This window comes from Mobula hypostoma, chromosome X2 (genome assembly GCF_963921235.1).
Source record: "Mobula hypostoma chromosome X2, sMobHyp1.1, whole genome shotgun sequence".
In the NCBI taxonomy this organism is placed as follows: Eukaryota; Metazoa; Chordata; class Chondrichthyes; order Myliobatiformes; family Myliobatidae; genus Mobula; species Mobula hypostoma.
Window position 1 is genome coordinate 38,984,435 of NC_086129.1, and position 22,142 is coordinate 39,006,576.

Genomic DNA, 22,142 nt, shown 5'->3' on the forward strand with positions numbered 1-22,142 from the left:
TCAGCAGTTTCTGAGATACTCGAACCACTCTATCTGGCACCAACAATCATTCCATGGTCAAATTCACTTAGATCACATTTCTTCCCCATTCTGATGTTTGGTCCAAACAACGACTGAACCTCTTGACCATGTCAAAATGCTTTAGTGCATTAAGTTGCTGCCACACGATCGGCTGATTAGATATTTGCATTGACAATCAGGTGTACAGGTATACCTAATAAAGTGGCCACGGAGTGTATGAAGGACTACCCTGCAGGGACAGTTGGGCAGCTGCACCTGGAACCATTTACCTGGAAAGTTCACGAAGTTACTTGACTGTATAAAAACTGTGCAGACTTGCAGTTTTAAAATCAATTGTTAATGTTTTAATCTTCTCATTAATCAATCTATTTAAATAATTAATGCTATCAGTAAAATTTAGGTCATATCTCTGTTCTGCCTACAGATCTGAGTGCTCATTTATCTCAGTCCTGATTTACATGAAGGGTAGCTGTGATGTAAACTAGTTAGACTCTTTTCAAGTTGATTCTAACACAACCTCATCTTGATCATGAAAAACACTCTGTGCCTTTTCTCTGGACATAATACAGCAGAGGTAATTAAAATTATGTAAATGTTTGACAGGGTATATTTTGAGCATATATTTCCACATGGAGGATACCAATTAGAGGTTATAAAATATAAGGCAGATATTAATCAAATCCTTTGGTTCTGTCCTCATTGAAGTAGACGTACTGTAGGTAGCTTCCAAAAATGTAAGGGAACCTAGAATCCAATGAAGGTGGGGAACACAAGTAAATAATTAGTAAATTGGTTTTGGTCTCTTCACTTAAAGCCTTGATCTATTAGGACTTTGAAAATTGAAAGGTGATCTAACTGAACTTTACAAAATTCTGACAGCTCCTGGCGAACTGGATTTGAGGAGGTTATTTCCCCTGGCTGGGATGTCTAAAACGAGAGGTCACAGAAACAGGACATTGGTGCACCATTTAAGAGCAAAGTGAGAGCTGTAGGGACCAAATCACTGAATATTGTTAAGGAATGGGATAATTTTTTAGTTAAAAAAGACAGGAAGATGCATAGGGTCTATTGGGCAGATGGTGAGTCGGGGCTGAAAGTTTGACATACTTCAGAGGCTAAATTACCTCTGAAGAGAGGGGAAGAGACAGAGGGAGAGAGACAGAGACAACTCTGAGATTCTTTTTTTTTTGCAGGCATACTCAAAAATCTATAATGGAATAATAACCATAATAGAGTCTATGAAAGACCACACCAATTTGGGCATTCAACCAGTGTGCAAAAGACAACAAACTGTGCAAATACAAAAAGAAAGAAATAATAATAAATAAACAAATAAATATTGAGAACATGAAATGAAGAGTATTTGAAAGTGAGTCCATAGGTTGTGGGAAAATTTCAATGATGGTGCAAATGATGTTGAGTGAATTTCTCCCCTTTGGTTCAAGAACCTGACGTTTGAGGGGTAATAACTGTTCCTAAACCTGAGGCTCCTGATGGCAACAGCAAGAGGTGAGCATGTCCTGGGTGGTGGGGGTCTCTAATGATGGGTGCAGCTTTCCTGCTACAATGTTTTGTGTAGATGTGCTCAATGGTGGGGAAGGCTTGACCCATGATAGTCTGGATGTATCCAGTACTTTTTGAAGGATTTTCCATTCAAGGGCATTGGTGTTTCCATACCAGACTGTGATGCAACCAGTCAATACACTACACATCAATAGAAGTTTATCAAAGATTCAATGTCATGCCAAATCATTGCAAACTCCTAAGGAAGTAGAGGTGCTGCTATGCTCGCTTCATAATTGCACTTACATACAGGGCCCAGGACAGGTTCTCCAAAATAATAACACCAGAGAAAGTTGAAGTTGCTGACCTTCTCCACCTCTGATCCTCTGATGAGGACTAGCTAATGGACCCTGGTTTCCATCTCCTGAAGTCAATAATCAGCTCCTTGGTCTTGCTGATTGTTGTTATGGAAACACTCAACCAGATTTCCAATCTCCCTCCCATATGCTGATTCATCAGCATCTTTGATGCAGCCTATGACAGTGGTGCATCAGCAAACGTGAATATGGCATGGGAGCTGTGATTAGCCACACAGTCTTAAGTATAAACTGACTAGGCTCACAACCTTGTAGCGCACCTGTACTGACGGAGATTGTGGCCAATCTGAACTGACCAAGGTCTGCAAGTGAGAAAATCGAGGATCCAATTGCACAAGGAAGTATTAAGACAAAGGTGTTGGAGCTTATTGATTAGTTTTGAGGGGATGACGGTATTGAATGCTGAGCTGTAGTTGATAAGGAGAATCCTGAAGTATGCATCTTTGCTGTCCAGATGTTCCAGGGTTGAGTGAAGAGCCAATGGGATGGTATCTGCTGTGGACCCATTGCCCCAGGAGGCAAATTGGAGCGGATCCAAGTCACTTCTCAGGCAGGAGCTGATATGTTTCATCACCAACCTCTCAAAACACTTCATCATTGTGGATGTAAGTGCTACTGGATGATAGTCACTGAAGCAGATTACCACATTCTTCTTAGACACTTGTATAATTGAAGCCTGCAAGAAGCAGGCAGTTGCCTCAGACTGCCGAAGCAAGAGGTTAAAGATCTCAGTGAACACTCCAGCCACTTGATCAGCACAGGCTCTTAGTACTTGGTCAGGTACCCTGTCTGGGCCAGGTGCTTTTCATGGTTTCACTCCATGAAGGCCGCATGTTGGCCTGGGACTGATAACTAATAAAGTGGCCACTGAGTGTATGTTTGAGATCTTCTGCTGTTGTTGCCTATCCACATCAAGAGATACTTTTCTGCATATCACTGTTGTAATGCGTGGTTATTTGAGTTACTGTCATCTTTCTATATATAAAAGAGCAGAAATGGCTTGCTACATCAGAAAGATTGACATGTTTGAATATAAAAATGATAACTGGATATTGTAAACACGAGGAATCCTGCAGATGATGGAAATTCAAGCAACACACATCAAAGTTGCTGGTGAACGCAGCAGGCCATGCAGCATCTCTAGGAAGAGGTGCAGTCGACGTTTCGGGCTGAGACCCTTCGTCAGGACTAACTGAAGGTAGACCTAGTAAGGGATTTGAAAGTGGGAGGGGGAGGGGGAGATCCAAAATGATAGGAGAAGACAGGAGGGGGAGGGATAGAGCCAAGAGCTGGACAGGTGATAGGCAAAAGGGATACGAGAGGATCATGGGACAGGAGGTCCGGGGAGAAAGACAAGGGGGGGGGAACCCAAAGGATGGGCAAGAGGTATATTCAGAGGGACAGAGGGAGAAAAAGGAGAGTGAGAGAAAGAATGTGTGTATATAAATAAATAACGGATAGGGTACGAGGGGGAGGTGGGGCTCCTCTCCCCCTTGTAGCCCATCCGTTATTTATTTATATACACACATTCTTTCTCTCTCTCTCTCTCCTTTTTCTCCTTCTGTCCCTCTGACTATACCCCTTGCCCATCCTCTGGGTCTTTTCCCCCCCTTCCCTTTTTCCTTCTCCATGGGCCTCCTGTCCCATGATCCTCTCATATCCCTTTTGCCAATCATCTGTCCAGCTCTTGGCTCCATCCCTCCCCCTCCTGTCTTCTCCTATCATTTTGGATCTTCCCCTCCCCCTCTGACTTTCAAATCTCTTACTAGGTCTACCTTCAGTTAGTCCTGACGAAGGGTCTCAGCCCGAAACGTCGACTGCACCTCTTCCTAGAGATGCTGCCTGGCCTGCTGCGTTCACCAGCAACTTTGATGTGTGTTAACTGGATATTGTATATGGAGAAAATTGAGCAGTATTTTAAAGCAAATCGAAGAGCCGCTGAGAAAGCAAGTGCCTATTTTGCTAAGTGGATTGGATTTCAAGGCATACAGTTTACTTAGAGGTTTAACTGCTCCAATCAAACCAGCTGAAATGAGTTTTGCTAATATCTTCAAAGCAATGCAGGAACATTTAGAACCAAAACTATTGTTGATTGCAGGATGCTTCAGGTTTCATATGTGGAATCAACAGGAAGGCAGGGATGGCAGCAGAGCAGAAATGATTGCAGTTTCTGGGATAGCTCACAAGGCGCAGGATAGATATATCCCACAGAGGAAGAAGTTCTCAAATGACATGGGTAGGCAACCATGGCTGACAAAGGATGTTAAGGATTGTATAAAAGCCAAGGAAAAGGCATATAAGATATCAAAAGTGAGTGGGAACACACATAAGAGTTGCTGGTGAATGCAGCAGGCCAGGCAGCATCTATAGGAAGAGGTATAGTCGACTGTACCTCTTCCTATAGATGCTGCCTGGCCTGCTGCATTCACCAGCAACTTTTATGTGTGTTGCTTGAAATTCCAGCATCTGCAGATTTCCTCGTGTTTGCATTTTAAAAGTGAGTGGGAAGCTGGATGATTGGGAAGCTTTTAAAATCCAACAAAAGGCAACTAAAAAGTTGTAAGAAGGGAAAAGTTGAAATATGAGAGCAAACTAGCCAATAGTATAAAGCAGGATACCAAAAGTTTTTTCAGTTATATAAGGAGTAAAAGGAAAGTGAGAGTTGATATTGGACCACTGGAAAATGATGCTGGTGAGGTAGTAATGGGGCACAAAGAAATGGCAGATGAACTTAATGGGTACTTTGCATCTATCTTCACTATGGAAGACACTAGCAGTGTGCCAGAGGTCCATGAGTGTCAGCAAGCAGGAGTGAGTGGCATTGCTATTACAAAGGAATACAAAGGAATTACAAATATGAGTCCTGAGAGAGGTTGCTGAAGAGATAACGGATGCATTGGTCATGATCTTTCAAGAATCATTTGATTCTGGCATGGTCCCAGAGGACTGGAAGATTGCAAATGTCACTCCACTCTTTAAGAAGGGAAAAAGGCAAAAGAAAGGAAACTATAGGCCAGTTAGCCTAACCTCAATGGTTGAGAAAGTGTTGGAGTCCATTATTAAGAATGAGGTTTCAGGGTACTTGGAGACTAATGATAAAATAAGTCAAAGTCAGCATGGTTTCTGTAAAGAGAAATCATACCTGACAAATCTGTTAGAGTTCTTCGAGGAAGTAACAAGCAGGGTGGACAAAGGAAAGGCAGTGGATGTCACTTATTTAGATTTTCAGAAGGCATTTGATAAGGTGCCACAGATGAGGTTGCTTAATAAGATAAAATCCTATGGTGTTACAGGAAAGATACAGGTACGGATAGCGGAATGGCTGACACGCGAGGCAGCGAGTGAGAATAAAAGGGGCCTTTTCTGGTTGCCTGCTGGTGACTGGTGGTGTTTCTCAGGGGTCAATATTGTGACCACTGCTTTTCACATTGATTGGCAATGACTTAGATATTGGAATTGACGGCTTTGTGACAAAGTTTGCAGGTGATACAAAGATAGATCGAGGGATAGGTAGTGCTGAGGGAGCAATGCGATTTCAGCAGGACTTAGACAGATTGGAAGAATGGGCAAAAAGGTGGCAGATGGAATACAGCGTTGGGAAACGTATGATAATGCATTTTGGCAAAAGGAACAATAGTGCGGACTGTTATCTAAATGAGGAGAAGGTTCAAACATCAGAAGTGCAGAGAGGGACTTGGGAGTTCTCAAGCAAAACTCCCTGAAGGTTAATTCACAGGTTAAGTCTGTGGTAAAGAAGACAAATGCAATGTTGGCATTTATTTCAAAGGGCATGTGGTCAAGTGGTTAAAACGTTGTTCTAGTGATCTGAAGGTCGCTAGTTCGAGCCTCAGCTGAGGCAGCGTGTTGTGTCCTTGAGCAAGGCACTTAACCACACAGTGCTCTGCGATGACTCTGGTGCCAAGCTGTATGGGTCCTAGTGACCTTCCCTTGGACAACATCGGTGGTGTGGAGAGAGGAGACTTGCAGCATGGGCAACTGCCGGTCTTCCATACAACCTTGCCCAGGCCTCAATTAACATCAAAAATCAATGGACAGCCAAAGAAGAAGAATATAAAAGCAAGGAGATAATGCTGAGCCTTTATAAGATACTAGTCAAGCCGCACTTAGAGTATCATCAATAGTTTTGGGCCCCATATCTCAGAAAGGACATCATTGGAGAGAGTCCAGAGGAGGTTCAAGAGGATGATTCCAGGAATGAAGGGGTTAACATATGAGGAGCATTTGACAGCCTTGGGCCTGTACTCACTGGAATTTAGAAGAATATGGGGGGAATCTCATTGAAATCTACCGAATGTTGAAAGGACTTGATAGGGTGTATGTGAAGAGGATGTTTCCTATGCTAGGGGTGTCCAGAACTAAAGGGCACAGCCTCAAAATAAAGGAGTGACCCTTTAGAACACAGGTAAGGAGGATTTTTTTTTTAGCCAGAGAGTAGCAAATCTGTGGAATGCTCTGCCACAGACTGTGGTGGAGGCCAAGTCCGTGGGTATATTTAAGACAGAAGTTGATTGTTTCCTGATCAGTCAGGGCATCAAAGGATATGGCGAGAAGGCAGGTGTATAGGGTTGAGTAGGATCTGGGATCAACAATGAAGAAATGGCGGAGTAGACTCAAAGGGCTGAATGGCCTAATTCTGCTCCTATGCTTATGGTCTTATGTGGCTAAATTGAAGAGATATTCTGAGTATCGTCAGTTTGGTAATGGGCTTAATGATGCACTGAGAGACCAGTTAGTTTGTGGAATCTTACAAGAAAGCATTCAAAAACTGCTCCTATCTGAAGTACAGCTCACATTTAAAAGAACACTTGAAATATTAATGGAAACAGCAGACAGAGACACAATTGAGTTGCAGTCAGGTTGAGTGAGTTTGAACAAAATTGTAAAGTCTAAACAGAATCCTGCCTGGCCAGATTATTTTACAATTGTGGCAGGTGGCAGGGTCTCATATACACCAGATCATTGTAGATTTAAAGGTGAAACTTGCAGAAAATGCAACAAAGTAGGACACATACAAAGAGCATGTTGAGCAGACAAAAATAAATGGGAAGAGATAATCTGGAAGGTCAAGTTGCACTTATCAGCATGCTGTTGATGAAAAAAAATCTGAGGTGACACAGGACTAGGTGGCCTTGAGATTTAGAATGTGAAAATTAGCAGTAGACAAGCAATATGGCTTACACCAGAAGTAAACGGCAAATTGATTAAAATGGAATTTTTGGTTCACTAGTTCAGCTGTTTCAGTCATTCCACAAAATGAGTTTGAATGGCATTTCAAAGATACTGAACTGAAGCCTGCAGATATCTAACTATGAACTTATTCTGGAGAAAAGGTAACTCCTGTGTGGAATGACATTCGTAACAGTTAAATCCAACAACCAAGCCATTTTCGGCTTGTCTGTGTTAAAAATAGGAGGGGCGGCTTTGTGGGGACATAATTTGCTAAGACAACTACAATTTGATTGGATATCCATCCACCATTTGCAAGCCACATCCCCTGCAATGAAGCCAAATGAAAATGCATTATGAAAGGTACTGGATAATGCCACAAATGTCTCCATGGCAAACACCATGAACCATTGCAAACAGGTGTTGGTTCCAACCTCTGTGCCTCTGGTTGGAAAGCTTATTGGGCCAAGGAAGGACCATGCTGTTGAGAGGAATCGTGAAAGTGACAAAAGCAGTGGTCCGACTACATCAATTTTTGTAGGCAACATATCTAAGAAAGCTTCTGAAATGCTAATCAGGCAGTTACTTGCAAAATGTGGGCTGGTTTTAAGTTGGAAGTGAATTCAGAGAGCTTCAGGGAATTTGCAAACATTCAGCTTTTGTTAGTATAAAGAAGCAGAATCTACTCTGCATGTATTACTCTGCAGGAACTTCAAGTGGGAGATTAAAAACTGCTTGTAAAAGTAGATGCAAAGATCAAAGCACAACTGGATGAATTGAAGGCCAAACAAAAAGGAGTCAATGGAGATACAAAAACAGAAGAATCATCAGATGATGTTGTGGATGAGGAAACCAACAGAAGAGATCAGATTGTAAAGGAGAAATAGAAGGAATAATAAGAGAACACTCCAGTTAACTAAATGCTCCTTCCCAAGATCAAATTGCACAAACTAGAAAGAAGAAAAAGGAAAAGGAGGAGGAGGATGGCATAAGTGCTGTGGAAATGAGACCTAATTTCTCGAGAAATTAGCAAAATCAGAGATACGAGAAACTAGAAGAAAAAGGAAGGTGAGAAATGGAAAGACAAGAAGTTAAAAAGGAGAGAAAAGATAAAGAGAAATAATGCGAATGAGAAATAGAAATGTGTGAAAGAGAGAAGGAACATGAGAAAGAAAAAGAGCAGGATAGAGAGAGAGAAGGAAGCCAGGACCAGAAGAGAAGCAAGGTTCGAAGTAGATCCAGAGAGAAAAGCATCCAGAGAAGAAGAAAGGCGTCCAGAGGTGTCAGAACCATGTCCTACAGTCTCAGAGTGAACTCGTACGATCACCATGGAGGAGGCCCCAGAACCTGAGATTGTTTTCACAGCCACAAGTCTCACCTGCCTCCTTTGTCAGGAAAGATGCTATCCCACAAGAGGAAGAAATCCTCCAGAACCATTAAATCCTTTGGCCTGAATGGGACAATTTAAAATTTACTCTGCTATAGATGTCATAGATGTCTATATAGTACCTGTGTTATATAGTATACTGTATATATACACAATTTTGAGATGCATTCTATATTGAATTGGAGTTAAGAGCTAGGCAGGGAGGAGGGTTGTGTATTTAATATTTCAGTAATATTTGAATAATATTGTAAATATGTTGTTTGATTCAGCATTCTTCTTCTTTTAAATCAGGGGTTCCCAACTTTTTTAATGCCATGGACCAATACCATTAAGCAAGGGGTCTGTGGACCCCAGAGTGGGAACTCCGGGTTTAAATAATTCATTCTGGGTTATACGCAAAAGTATCTGAACTGCATACATCATGACACTACCGTGTGATCGTGCGCACTGCGCTTAAAGTAAATATGAAATTAAGACATTATTCCCTGCTCTATGCTCTTACTTCAATTAGGTTTATGTTTTGGAGTTACAAAACGTAACAGGACTCTTTAAAATTCTATCATTTCCAGGTGAGGAAACAAGGAATGATAATGAAGGATAATGAGGAATCTACTTCATTCACCATTCTAACTCTCGCCCTGTGAATATGTGGCACGTGTCCTGGTGCTGCTGCACTTGCTCTTAACCGCTCTTGTTTCACAGCTTCTGATTACTGCCTTCGTCAAGTTGACTGGTCTCAGGCTGCAGCTGGGACATTAATCTTCATTTCCTGTGTCATGAGAAAGTATTGTCTGATTGGCCACTGGCCCTCTAGTTCTTCCAGCAATAAATGTCACCAATAAATCCACAAGGCACGTCAGGAGTGTGATGGAATACTCTCTTCTTGCCTGGATGACCGCAGTTCCAACAATGCTCAGGAAAGCTGACAACATTCAACAGAAAGTAGATGCACCCAAAACATTCAGTCCTTTCACAATTGGCACCCTGTGGCTGAAGTAAGTATGCCCTATAACAGGAGCACGTCAGGAGCTCTTCAATAGCATCTCCCAAACCCACAATCATCTTTCACCAAAAAAGAGGGACACGGATACAGGGAAGCACCAATTTGCAACACACACACACACACACACAAAACTTATTTAAAAATACTCTCAGTGGCCATCCTATTAGGCACAGGAGGCATTAAATAAAATAGCCACTGAGTGTAGTTCTGTACATTCTTTCTTTTTAAATCTTTTTATTGAATTAGTACACAAACAGTAAAACATATAGCAACCAATACATTGTTAGGATATAAACATACAAGTAATATTAATATAAAAAAACAATGCAAACAACGTAAGTTAATTATAGAATAACAAGCTAATATAATTGTATACTAATTTTCCATATATACCAATAGAATGAGAAAAACAAAACCAGAAAAAAAAACCTATCGTGCAACTAATAGTTCTGTACATTCATGGTTGCAGCCCATTCACTTCAAGGTTCGATGAGATGTGCATTCAAGGGTGCTTTTCTGCACACCACTGTTGTAACACATGGTTAATATCGCCTTCCTGTCAGCTTGAACCAGTCTGGCCATCCTCTGACCTCTCTCATTGACAAGGTGTTTTTGCCCACAAAACTGCTGTACACTGCATGTATTTTTTTGTTTTTTTGCACCATTCTCTGTAAACTCTAGAGACTGTTGTGTGTGAAAATCCCAGGAGATCAGCAGTTCCTGAGATTCCCAAATCACCCCTTCTGGCACCAACAATCATTCCATGGTCAAGGTCACTTATATCACATTTCTTCCCCATTCTGATGTTTGATCAGAATAACAGCTGAACCTCTTGACCATGTCTGTGTGCTTTTATGCATTGAGTTGCTGCCACATGATTGGCTGATTAACAACCAATATGCCTGAGGAAGTGCTGGAGGCAGCCGTCAGGTATCGCCACACGTTCTGATGCCAATATAGCACGCCCACGATGCTCAGCAGAACACAAACATCAACGACAGCAAAACAAGCCTCTTTCTCACCCTCTTAGCACCCACCCACTCGTAGAAACAGATAGGTCTCCAAACCCAGGACAGACCAAAGGTTTCAAAGGTATAGTTAATGTCAGAGAAATGTATACAATATACATCCTGAAATGCTTTTTCTTTGCAAACATCCACAAAAACAGAGGACTGCTCCCAAAGAATGAATGAAGGTTAAATGTTAAAACCCCAAAGTCCCCCACAGTTTCCCTCCCCCCCCCACCACAAGTAAGCGGCAGCAAGCAACATTCCCCCCTCCCCCCACCAGCAAAAGAAAGGATCGGCATCTGCCAGTGAGCACTCAAGCGTGAACAAAACAACTGCAAAGACACAGGCTTGCAGTTACCCCAACGACTTCGTGTTTCACCCGGTATACGACATACCACAGGCTCTCTCTCTCCCTAATAAGGGAAAAAGAGATGTCTCCATTTCACAGCGAGAGGGGAGACATAACAAACAACTTTTTCCGAGCTCTGTGCCCAAAGATCTCAGGTCTCTGGGCACACAGCCAGAGATCTTCCACTCCGACGACACACCGATTTCCTGCCGGGACACTGACCTTCGGTGTGCCTGTCTCCAAGTCTCCAGTCCTTAGTCCTTTGACCATCACCAAGTCTCCAGTCCTTCGGCCTGGACTCACAGGTGTACAGACATCGGGTCTCCAACCTCCAGCCCCTGGCCCAGACTCACAAACATCAGGCCTCCGACTACCCCAGGACTGACTGATCTCAGACAAGTTGGGCTTGATTTCCCTTTATGGTTCTACAGTAATTTATCATATCCTCTCAAGGCAGATATAGTATCAGTTATGTAGAGTAAAGATTCATATCCAGCGTCTCATCCAAAACACTCGAGACAGATAAAACACTGATAGATATAAAATTCTCTCTAAAGGCAAATACCAAGCTAGTTAGATGAAAGAGTTTTTTTACTCTAAACTGCCCCCATCAAAAATTTCTGGGGTATATAAAATAGACATAAAATAAAGACAAGAAGGTGGGGGGGGTGGGGGGGGTTACAAGCAAAGTAGAACTCTCTTTGAACTGCCTCACCAAAAACTGTTAGAACAAGAAGCACATGCAATAAATATAAATCTCAATTCCAAATAAACTCAAACTATGGATTAAGCTTAGATTTCTCAATTCAAGACAGTTCAAAGTTTCAAAGTACATTTAATATCAGAGTATGTATACAGTATACAATCTGAAATTCATACTCTCCACAAACTTTGACAATAACAATAACTTACTTTTATGAATCAGTAACAAAGTGGAGGTGACATAGTAGCATAGTGGTTAGCACAACGCTTTACAGTACCAGCAACCTGGGTTCAATTCCCACTGCTGCCTGTAAGGAGTTTGCATGTTCTCCCCGTGACCACGTGGGTTTCCTCCCACAATCCAAAGACATACTGGTTAGTAGGTTACTTGGTCATTGTAAATTGTCCCGTGATTAGGCTAGGGTTAAATTGGGGGTTGCGGGGCGGCACTGTTCGAAAGACAGGAACGGCCTTTTCTGCACTGGATGTCAATGAATGAATGAATCAATCAATCAATCAATAAATATCTAGATAGATAGATAGATAGATAGATAAATATTTAAGCAGAAGATCCCAATACGCTTCATAGGCTTGTTATCAGATTACTTCGAGAAGTAGGTTAAGTGACCAAAGGTAAAATCTTGGAGGACGGGAAGAGATAAAGATCCGGAGAGGTCTAGGGAAAGAAATGCAGAGCTTAGGGTGTAAGTAAATGAGGGCACGATGTTAGCAGTGGAGTAATTAATGCCAGGGATGCTTAAGAATCCTCAAGTGCAGAAGCATCAGTCTCTTGAATATTGATAGCAGTGGATGCTATGGCGATGGAGAGGAGTACAGACATAGAGGGATTAGAACAGAAAATTAAGAATTTTAAATTATGTGTTGCTTGACTGAAAGCCAGTGTTGGTTTGCAAGAGAAAGTTATTTAAAACATGTTCAGATCCAGATGCCAGAATGTTGTCTAAGGTTTGAAGATTAGAGACAGTACACAAAGAGAAGCGACACAGAAGGCTACTGAATTTTAATGAGATTGCAGTCATTTTGTCATCAAGGGACCCCACTATCCAGATCATGCCTTCTTCACGCTGCTACCATCAGACAGGAGCTACAGAAGTCTGAAGTCCCTCAACACCAGATTTTGGAACAGCTACCTTCCTACAACCATCAAATTCTTGAACTGACTGGCACAGCCGTACCCTTCTGAGTAACGAGACACTAACACTTCTTGCATTACTTTGGACTTGCCTCTGATGGTATATTTTTGTACTAATATTTTGGTTTGCACAGTTCTTTTTACTCGTCACTGTCTTGTATAATTTATGATTTGTGTGTTGTCTGAATCTTCGTGCCTATGATGCTGCTACAGGGAAGTTTGTCATTGCACCTGCACCTCACTGTACTGGAGCACTTGACAATAAACTTTACTTAAATGGGTTCATCCATAATTCTGGATGCAACTAAAACATGCATGAGAACCTCAGCACCAAATGAGATGGGTCAGGAACAGCGACTTGATCTTAAAGAGATGTAAGCAGTCTTTGTAATCAGGAAGATATGGGTCCATCCATGTAGCTCTCCAGGAAATAAAACCCAGATTACAGTCATAAAGATTCAAATCAATATTTAATTGTCCTTTTCAGAACATAGAAACAGAAGCAGGAGATTGCCATTTGGCTCCTCAAGTTTACTCAATTATTAAATTAGATCATTTACCTCAGTGCCACTTTCCTACACTAATTTAGTAACCATTGCTTTCTTTTAGCACTTATTTAAATTTTCACATATATTTCTTATTGTAATTAGTATATTGTATGTACTGTGCTGTACTGCTGCCACAAAACAACACATTTCACAACATATAAAAATGATAATAAACCTGAACACAAAATGCTGGAGGAACTCAGCAGGTTCGGCAGCATCTATGGAGAGGAATAAAGAGTTAATGTTTCAGGCTGAGACCCCTCATCAGGACCGGATTCTGATTCCTTTAATATCCAAAATCTATCAATCTGTCGTGAATACTCTGAGTAACTGAGCCTGCATAACTCTCTTTCAGAGAAAACTGCCTTTCTGTGAAGAAAATTCTTACATTTTCGTATGTAATGAATGACTCTTTAATTTGGGACTACAATCCCTGGTTCTAGAAATCCCAGCCCGGGGAAAAATCATTGCTATTTCTGAATTGTCAAGCTCTGTATGAACTTATCAATGAGGTCATCTGTCTCTTCAGTGAGAGTCAAGCTCTTCCTTCTGTCTGACCTTAAAAGGTTGTCTAGCTCATGGGCTGCCAGACTGGAAGAAAAACCCTGAACACTCTGGCAGAATGAGAAAAATTATGACAATCACATTTTTATAATCTCTGGTCAACAGCAAAACAATTGTGCAGCCAATTTGACCTCAAGGGAACTGCCTTGAAGTATCTACTGATCTACTTGGCATGGACTAATTCTTTTCCTCAACAACTGCTCTCAGACATTAGGTCATGAGGAGTCCTGGTATCCATCAAAGATAATGACAACACACTGGCAGAGAATGAAGAATTCCCATAGATAGCAAATTGGAAAGGAAAAAGCACGGTTTTAGCTGATATTTTAAACATTTTGTAGAGTGTGAATTAAAGATGGGAAATATACATAAGATCAAGGTAGAATCTGAGATATCATAAATAATCTTTAAAATTAAATAAAATATTTTTGGCATTTTAAATTAATCATATTTTACAATTCATTACATTTTTAAATATTGATCTGACAGGATTACATTCCAGGTACATAACATCAGAATCATATATTTTTCTAACCAGTAATTATAGCTCAGTATGCCATTTAAAACATACTTGGATCTCATGCAATTAAGATCTGTGCTTGCAGGGCATTTTAAGTAAAACAAGTTTTCATTGCGGTGAAGAAATTTGATAAAAGAAGATATACTGCCTCTAGACAGTTAATGATTACTGAGAATAATTTCTGTATTTCCACATTTAATTATGAATCCAAGGAAATCCTAAAGTGTTTAGCATTTCAGAGTGTATAAATGGCAATCTTTTCTACATTCGCCATCAATGCAAACATAAAGTTGACTCCGTTATGCGTTTACTGTCATCCACTTTGCAACCTAGATCCTGACTCACACCAAATCTCATTCTGTGTTCCTTACCTGGCATTGTACCCTACAATTCTCAAGCCTTCATTTAAGTCCCCCAGAGATGTCACTCTTACCTAAGTTTGTAATTCCTTGAGCTCTGAAAGTCTCTGCTGCTCCAATTGAACTGGCTCCTTGGGATGCCCAGAATTGGAGATGTGGTGAGTGGGAGAGGAGTGGCCAGTGATAATTGTAGAATAGAGAGGAATTTCAGAGCAAGATTTGGAACTAGAGAAATCCATTCCCGAGGGTCAGTGTATTGGTGTGGAGCAATTCCTAACTGTTCAGAATCAGAATCAGAATCTGGATTAATACTAGATTAGATTCAACTTTATTGTCATTGTGCCAAGTACAAATACAAAGCCAATGAAATGCATTTAGCATCTGACCAGAAATGCAAAGAATAGGGTTATTTACAAAATAACTGCGAATAAAAAATAAGTGCTACAGCACACATATATAAAAGTACTGAGACAGTACAATATGGATGCAATATTGCTTAGCGCTGTGATGTGAGATTCAGTAGGGTCACAGCCTCAGGGAAGAAGCTCTTCCTGTGCCTGCTGGTGCGGGAGCGGAGGCTCCTGTAGCGCCTACTGGATGGGAGGAGAGTAATGAGTCCATGGTTAGGGTGAGATGCATCCCTGATAATGCTTTTCGTCCTGCCCAGGCAGCGTTTATGGTAGATGTTCTCAATGGTGGGCAATTGGGTGCCGATAATCCACTGGGCAGTTTTCACCACTCGCTGGAGTGCTTTGCGGTCCGATACGGGACAATTGCCATACCACACTGAGATGCAGTTGGTGAGTATGCTCTCAATGGTACAGCGGTAAAAGTCCGTCAGTATCCTGGGACAGAGGTGAGCTTTCTTCATGCTCCGCAGGAAATAAAGGCGCTGTTGCTTTATTTATCACTGATATACCTCATGAAATTTGTCGTTTTGCAGCAGCAGTACAGTGCAACACACAGTCAACGCTTTAGGAACAACTTCTGCCTCTCCCCCATCAGATTTCTGAACAGTCCATAAACCCATGAACCTTCACTATTTTTACACTCTATTTGTACTGCTTTACTTATTTAGCTTTTTAATGTTCCTTATTGTAACTTATACATTCTTTTAAGTATTGAACTGTGCTGCTGCAACAAAACAACAAATGTCATGACATTCTGTATGATAATCCTGATTCTGATTCTGAAACAGGCGTTTTGCCCAACTCACCTATACTGACCAAAAGCCCATTTGCCTGTGTTGGACCCATATTCTTCCAAACTTTTTCTTTCCACATGCTGTATGCATCCAAATATCTTTTAAACGTTGTAAGTGCATCTCCAGTAGTTCATACCATATTCCCACTACCCTCTGTATGAATGTACTCTCAGGTCCATTTTATATCTTTAAATCTATGTTCTCTAGCTCTTGACTCCTCTAACCCAAGGAAAAAGACTGAACTTCCACCTCGTATATGCTCCTCAGGACTTTATAAACCTCTAAAGTTACCCTTCAGTTTCTTGTGCTCCAGAGAAAATTGATTCAGCCTATCAAGCCTTTCCTTATAACTCATGCCCACCAGTCCTGGGAATAGCTGAATTACATACCTGCTTTGGTATGTCATGCAGTTCACATACTTTGGATGAAGAAAATTAGCATTTGCTAAAAGCTCATCTTGCTCTTTTCTCTTCATGACCTTACTGCTAATATTGATCTGAAAAAATGACAAACTGCCTGGCTTAAATCATCGCAACAACAGTTTGTGGCATCAAATTAATTGTGATGCTTTTGATTAATGTGAAACAACTCTCCAAAGGTCAAAGCCCACTTATTAAATTACTGCAAGTCTTTTTGTCAATCTCAAAGTTTCAAAGCACATTTATCATCAAAGTATGTGTACTGTGTACAACCCTGAGATTCATCTTCCCACAGACAGTCAAGAAACAGAAAAACACCATAGAACCTGTTTAGAGGAAAACCCCACACAACAAAGACCATTAAACACCCAGCCTGCAGAAAAAAGAACAAGTCGTGCAAACAACAAAACATACAAGCTCTTAGCTCCACTCGAAAGGCTGTTTATACTGTATCAGGATTAGGTTTAAAATCACCGATATCTGTCATGAAATTTGTTGTTTTGCAGCAGCAGTCCCTTGTAATACATAATAATAACTATAAACTACAATAAGTATATATGGATGACAGGAAATCTCTTTAAAGAGGAAAAGCCATTGCACTGAGGCTGTTCCACGCTTTATTTTTATATATAAATTAAATTAATAAGTAGTACAAAAACAGAGGAAAAGATACTGATGTAGTGTTCTTGGGCTCATTATCCATTCAGAAATCTGATAGCAGAGGGGAAGAAACTACTTCCTTGATGGTAGCAATCAGAAGAGGGCATATCCTGGGTGATGAGGGTCCTTAATGATGGATGCCCCCTTTTTGAGGCGTCACCTTTTGAAGATGTCCTGGATACTGGGGAGGCTAGTACCCATGAAGGAGCTGGCTGAGTTTACAACTTTCTGCAACTTTTATCATCCTGTGCAGTGACCCCTCCTATATGAGATGGTGATGCAACCAGTCAGAATGCTCCCCTAGGTCTATCTGTAGAAATTTGCGAATGGTTTTGGTGACATACCAATTCTCCTCAAGCTCCTTTATGAAATATTGCTACTGTTGTGCTTTCTTTGTAATTGTATCAATATGTTGGGCCACGGATAAATCCTGAGATATTGACATCCAGAAACTTGAAACTGCTCATCTTTTCCACTTCTAATCCCTTGATGAGGACTGGTGTGTGTTCCCTCGACTTCCCCTTCCTGAAGTCCACAATCAATTCCTTGATCCTATTGGTTGTTGCTGCAACACCACTCAGTCAGCTGATACATCTCTCTCCGGTATGCCCCCTCATCACCATCTGAAATTCTGCTATCAATAGTTGTGCCATTGGCAAATTTATAGATTACCTTTGAGCTTTATCATGGGTGTAGAGAGAGTAGAGCAGTGGGCTAGGCACACATCCTTGAGGTGCACCAGTGTTGATTGTCAGTGAGGTGGAGATGTTATTTCTGATCTGCACAGACTGTGATCTCCTGATGAGGAAGTCAAGGATCCAGTTGCAGAGGGAGGTACAGCGGCCCAGGTTTTTGAGCTTGTTGATTAGAACTGAGGGCATGATTGAGTAGAACAGTGAGCTGTCATCAATAAACAGCAGCCTGGCATAGGTATCATTATTGTCTATGTGATCCAAGGCCGATAGGAGAGCCAGTGAAACTGCATCTGCTGTCAACCTATTGTGGCGATAGGCAAATTGCAGTGGGTCCATTTCCTTGCTGAGACAGGAGTTGATTCTGGTCATGACCAACCTCTCAAAGCCCTTCATCATAGTAGGTGTGAGTGCTACTGGCTGATAATCATTGAGGGAGCTCACTCTACTCTTCTTGGGCACTGGTATGATTGTCATCCTTTTGAAGCAGGTGGGGACCTCTAACTGTAGCAGTGAGAGATTGAAGATGTCCTTGTATTCAAGGACATCTCCCACCAGTTGGTTGACACAGGTTTTCAGAGCCCTATCAGTTTCAGCATCAGGGCCTGATGCCTTACGAGGGTTTCACCCTTTTGAAAGATGTTCTGACGTTGGCCTCCAAGACAGAGATCACAGGGTCACCAGATGCTGCAGGGATTCATACGGGTGTAGTAGGTGTATATGTAAACTTCCCAACCTCAAATAAATAGCTTACATACAGTACATGCTTTCCAAACTTCTCGTTGGATACAAGGGAAAGTATAATGGGGAGACAGGCATGGGTGTGGACTGCAGCAGACGATGAACTAAAGCAGGAACACAGTGGGATGGTGTAGGATAAGTTCAAAGACCAAGATCAAAGTACATTTATTATCTAAGAATGTATAAATTATACAACTTTGAGATTTGCTTGCTTGCAGGTAGCCACAAAGCAAGAAACCTGAAAGAACCCAATTAAAGCGAAAAATAAAAGTGCAAGAGAAAGAAAAAAACACAAATCATGCAAATAATTGAAGTGAACAACAACATTCTAATCCAAATCGAGACCTCAGATCTGAACCCTGGAACAGCCCGGAGTCGGCCCAAAGCCTTGCTTATCAGTTCATCATATTAGCAGACATGGAGCAGAGCCGCCAGGGCAATCTTCATAACCTCAGCGCCATAGAGAGAGGAGTGACCATCGCGGAGAGCAAGTGAAATCGGCTCCCGCCTCGGATCCCAGCACCCTGTCTTTTCGGTCTATTTAAGCTGGTGTTTAAATTGACTAAATAACGGGACAGTGTTGATTAATGTTAACTAGAGGTTGCAGCTATTTGTTCCTCTCCATAGATGCTGCCTGACCTGCTGAGTTCCTCCAGCATTTTGTGTGTGTGTGTGTGTGTGTGTGTGTTTGTGTGTGTGAGAGAGAGAGAACAGGTTTTATGTAATGCAATGAACAGATTCTGGAAGTATACCCAAATGATTAGAGGGTTTACTAGAGGGCTCAGCCATCATTTACTGTAGCTTCAGGATTGGTTCTGGAGATGGGTTTAAGATGTGTTAACTGGCATGATCAAGTTTCACTTTAAATAGGTAGCCCTTTTCATTGTAAGAGAGATGTTAATCTATTCCGTTACATGGTATTGTTTTCACTTTTAAATGACATTGTTTCGATCTTCTTCACTATAAATGAACACCACAGTAATAAATCCTGCTCACACTTCATCTAGTATCTCGGTGTAGAATTCTCCCGTCTGACCTGAGTTGTCTTTACTTTCCACTGATTTACTTTGTATTGATTGATTAACTGCATAATTTTAATTATTGATAAGCTGTCTCAACTAATGCCAAGTTTCCTATAGTGTTGCTCAAGAGGCAGAGATGTTACAAGAACAGGAGTGGAATGCAAACTAGTATTCATAGGAACAGCAGCAATTAGGTATCCCCAGGGGGGCACTGGGGTGGAACCCTTCCATCCATCAGTAATGAACGAAGCATGATAACTTCCTTCTTGTCAAGGAAATTTGGGTTGGGTTATTGTGAAGAACCTTGTTAGAGCAGATATGAAGAAAGGGTTTCCAATGGCAGATAGATTCAGAAACTGGTAACAGCAAGGGAAAGATTCAGGGAACTTTTTAAGGCAGTGGGTTGTGATCTGACATGACCTGCCTGGAAGAATGAAAGGGCCAAATTTAATAGTGACTTTCAAAACAAATTGGATAAATATTTTAATAAGAAAACAATGCAGGACAAGAAACAGGCAGAGTATGGCTAATTGATTAGCTCTTCAGAAGTCATTGTCACGATGGGTTAAATGTCCTCCTTCCATGGTGCATTATTTTACGACCATATCCAAGAAATCGCAATTATCAAAAGCTCCGATGATTAGTTGTGCTCAGTTACTTGGAACAATTCACAGATTAACCTATCACTGTATCAAACCTTGGAGTAACTTATAATTTACCCTTTGTTAGTTTTATGCACAATTAAACTTTGCAGGGCTTTCAAATATCTAATAGCTGGTTCCGTGGATTTTACCTAGATGTTGTCTGTCTCCTTACCTCTTAGATTCTTATTGCCAGTTCTCAGCCTCAGCATTAATTCTAATTGAGGGCACTTTTTAATACAGAGTGAGGAGCCAAACGCTTGCAGAAGTCAACAGAGCAGCAGCATCATGATTAGATTTACTGAATGGAAACTATCATGTCAAGCACCATTTGTATTGTATACTTGATGTAACAAAATAAACATGACATGGAAAGCATGATAAGCTTGATTCTGGACTTCAATGACCCCACAAGGATCTCACTCAGAGGTGAATCACTAAGAGGATTTCATGGAAATGTTCATCTGAGGTACCAAGTACAAAGGCAGACTTGAAAGTACGATGAAGCCAACTTCTATTCCCATGTCTTATGTTCCACTAATTCTTAAATCACTAATGGGAAACAATACACGATGTAGGTTAGATGGTGTGTTTCATATATATATATATACAGGTTTCCCCAGCTATCCGAAGGTAGAGCGTTCCTATGAAACGGTTCGTAAGCCGAAATGTCGTAAAGCGAAGAAGCAATTACCATTTATTTATATGAGAAAAATTTGTGAGCGTTCGCAGACCCAAAAATAACCTACCAAATCATGCCAAATAACACATAAAACTTAAAGTAACAGTAACATATAGTAAAAGCAGGAACAATATGATAAATACACAGCCTATATAAAGTAGGAATACTTTTCCACAATCATTGCCGGTACTGTTCTCTGAAGTGAAAATCTCACGCAAGCGCTCTCGGCAGAAAATCTCACGCAAGCGCTGTTGGCAAAAATACTCTCTCCAGTAACTTGTAAGCTATGAAGCTGCCAAATCATACCAAACAACACGTAAAAATACATAGCCGATATAAAGTAGAAATAATGTATGTACAGTGTAGTATCACTTACCAGAATTGGGACAGCGCCAAGCACACTGATGATGGTGTGTTAGACTGAGTCATCGCAGGTTGGGTGGTGCAGTGGCTCCCACCCTCCAGGCCGCCGACCAATACATTGCTGCGAAGCATGCAGCGGTAGCCGGAAGACACACAACACATCATTAAGAAAAAAGCCGAAATAAACATGCTAATTAATTAGGTGCCGCCCGACACGTAATTGTCGGCCCAGATCAGTGCCGATTGCATCGCCTTTTATCGCGCATTGATTTTTTTCGTAACAGTGAAAACACCTTCTGAAAGCGAAAACAGGGTACTAATGTAGGTCTTTCGTAACAGTGAGGTTTCGTAAAGCGATCGTTCGAAAAGCGGGGGACACCTGTATACACACACACACACACACACACACATATATATATATGTAAGGGATTTCTTCTTTTAAATTACTGCATAGGCTAATCAAAATGGCTTCTTTGTTATGTTATAATCAAAATGGCTTCTTTGTTATGTTATAATTAAAATGGCTTCTCTATAATGTTAACTGCTGAGACAGTGGCTCTTTTTCTAGCAGCTTGTTTGGGTTATATTATTGATAAGGGAGAGAATGAACCAATGGGTGTCCATGTTATTCTTTTTGTGGGGAATATTCTGTCTCATATGGCTGGGAACCGTGTGGTTTGGTGGGCTTTTCAGGAGGAGACCCGGAGAAGAAGAACGTGCTGGAAGCGCTCTGGTCGACCACCGTGGTTGGTTCTGAGCAGCAAGTCGAGGGGGTCGGAGTGGATGGCAGAGTGAAGAGAAGACCCCGTTATTTGAGCTCCAACTTGTGTGCACGAAGAAGTTGAACTTTGATAGGTCTGGCGCCTTTTTATTTCTCTTTTATATTGTATCTCTATTAATCTCATAGCCCCAGTAAGATTTATAAAGTGTAATCTGTGAAGTGTACATTGTGTGCTGTCTGATGTTTGATGTTTGAGGTCGTACCAGGTGGCATTGCACAGCAACTGACGCAACCGGGAGACATGGTTGGGCGGC